This window comes from Scylla paramamosain, chromosome 6 (assembly GCF_035594125.1).
Source record: "Scylla paramamosain isolate STU-SP2022 chromosome 6, ASM3559412v1, whole genome shotgun sequence".
Classification (NCBI taxonomy): Eukaryota; Metazoa; Arthropoda; class Malacostraca; order Decapoda; family Portunidae; genus Scylla; species Scylla paramamosain.
In genome coordinates this window covers 275,001-277,500 of record NC_087156.1, presented here as the reverse complement: position 1 = coordinate 277,500, position 2,500 = coordinate 275,001, and the positions used below count along the sequence as shown (strand labels likewise).

Below are 2,500 nucleotides of genomic sequence, written 5' to 3'. Positions count from 1 at the left end.
TCAAGGTGCATCCTGATTCCAGTGTCTCAGTGCAAGGTGCATCCTGATTCCAGTGTCTCAGTGCAAGGTGCATCCTGATTCCAGTGTCTCAGTGCAAGGTGCATCCTGATTCCAGTGTCTCAGTGCAAGGTGCATCCTGATTCCAGTGTCTCAGTAAGTTAATATAAGAGTTGCGGTCTGTCATGAGATGTAAGAAGGGTTTTAGCATTGGTGTGTGTGTTTGTTTTGTGGAGGTGTTGATAAGTAGGAAAAAATCATAATAAATAAAAAATAAATAAATAAATACTTTTTTTTACATATTTAGTTGAATTTTGTTCTCTGAAACTTTGCTGTTTTCCTACATATGCGATCAATGCTTTGCCACATTAGGCACAGTGAGGCACAAAAGACAGCCTAAACAAGACTGCACACTTGCTCAAGTTGTTTGTTATAATGTAGGTGATTCTTTTCTGCTGTGCTCTTTAAAAGTCTTACAAAACAAGTCTTTCTAAGAAAACAATGGTTACAGTTCATGACAGAAAACTGATACTTGAATACTTAATCATTGTGATAAATTAATCATCCTACCATTGTTTGTCACCTGTCGCTAAGCCATGACCCTATCCAGCCTAACACCTTCCCATCTATCCCGTGTGCCCTAACCTTTTTCAGGAGCCTTTGATGGAGTACCTTGTCAAATGCTTTACTGAAGTCCAGATATAAGATATCATAACTATCACCATTATCTACTGCCTCGTTCACTTGACTGTAAAAACTTAACAAGTTTGTCAGGCAAGACTTCTCCTTGGTGAAGCCATGCTGTGACTGATTTATCATAAAAGAAGATCCATTGAATTACAGTGTCCCTAACAAGTGTGGTGGAAAAAATTGCAGAAAGAATAGTCAAAAACAGATGGATGGAATATTTAGAAGAAACACATACATTGACTGACACACAATTTGGTTTCAGAAGTGGAAGATTTTGTGTCACGAATTTAGTGAGCTTTTATAGTAGAGCAATTGATATAATTCAAGAGAGAGAGGGTTGGGCAGACTGTGTTTATTTAGACCTAAAAAAAGCATTTGATAAGGTACCACACCAGAGACTGCTATGGAAAATTAAAAAAAGGGGTTTGCAAGGCAACACACTGAATTGGATTATAAACTTCTTGAGGAACAGAGAAATGAGAACATTAATAAAGGGAGAAAAATCAGAATGGTGTAGAGTTACGGGTACCACAGGGGGACAGCCTTAGCCCCTGTAATGTTTCTGATGTATGTCAACAATATGGTGGATGAGGTTGACAGTTATATAAGTCTGTTTGCAGATGATGCAAAATTATTGAAAAGAGTGGAAAACAATATGGATTGTGAAATATTACAGAAAGATCTAAATAAGATATATAAATGGAGTAAGAAATGGGAAACGGAATTCAATGCAAAGAAATGCAAGGTGATGGAATTAGGAAAAAGCAAAAGAAGGCTGACAAGTTCCTACACCATGGGAGAAGTGGACATTAAGAAAACCAAAGAAGAAAAAGATTTGGGAATTACAATGACTGATAATTTATCACCAGAAAAACATGTAAACAAAATAGTTGGGGAAACCTATGAGTTACTAAGAAAGATGAAAGGGGCATTTGCTTACATGGATCAAGAGATGATGAAAAAAGTTGATGGAATATGTGATTCAACCAAAACTGGAATGCCACAATTGTTTGGTCACCTCATAATAAAAAGGAAATAAGAAAAACAGAAAGGATCTAAAGAGCTGCAACCAAACTGGTACCATGTTTGAGAGGTTTGACCTATGAAGAAAGATTAAGGAGATTGAAGCTTCCATCATTACAAGAGAGAAGAGAAAGAGGGGACCTGATTGCTATATACAGAGCTTTAAAGGGTAAGGATCAAGTTGACAAAGAAGATTTATTTGTGTGGGACTCAGGAGATACAACAGGACATGGACTGAAACTGACCAAAACACCAAGAGATATTTGGGACACCATGGTACAGTGGGACCGCACGCTTTGGGGGCCAACTGGTCATAAGGCACACGGGTTCAAGTCCTGGCTACGGTCCGAGGCCACACACGACCATAACTCTTTTCCCATAAAGCACAACTAGGTAAATACACACACACACACACACACACACACACACACACACACACACACACACACACACACACACACACACACACACACAAGACCTAAGTTACGAGGAAAGACTGTAAGAAATTGGATTACCAACACTGCAAGAAAGAAGGGAAAGAGGAGACCTGATAACAATGTTCAAATTAGTAAAAATGGCATGGAGAAGATAGACAGAGATGACCTAGTTATAAAAGTGGAGGAAGGAGATAGACGTACAAGGGGACATATGAAGAAATTAAAGAAGAGTCATTGTTTGGGAGATATTAAGAAATACAGCTTTCCGCATCGAACGGCTGAAATATGGAATAACTTAAAAGAAGAGGTGGTTGTGGCAAAGAGTGTGCACACGTTTAAAGAGAAATTGGACA

The 2,500-nt window shown here is 38.4% G+C and overlaps 1 protein-coding gene across 6 annotated transcripts in view; it reads right to left on the bottom strand.

The window, feature by feature from the left end:
• LOC135101150 (uncharacterized) overlaps window positions 1-2,500 on the bottom strand; it is a 54,548-nt gene that overhangs the window by 30,166 nt on the left and 21,882 nt on the right. The window contains exon 1 of one of the 6 annotated variants that reach the window (XM_064004693.1): window positions 1-841. This exon is cut by the window's left edge and continues 13 nt beyond it. The exons of the other annotated variants lie outside the window; for them this stretch is intronic. The gene's annotated coding sequence lies outside the window, so the exon portion shown is untranslated. Of the gene's footprint in view, window positions 842-2,500 lie in introns of those variants that run through there. 6 annotated transcript variants of the gene reach the window in all.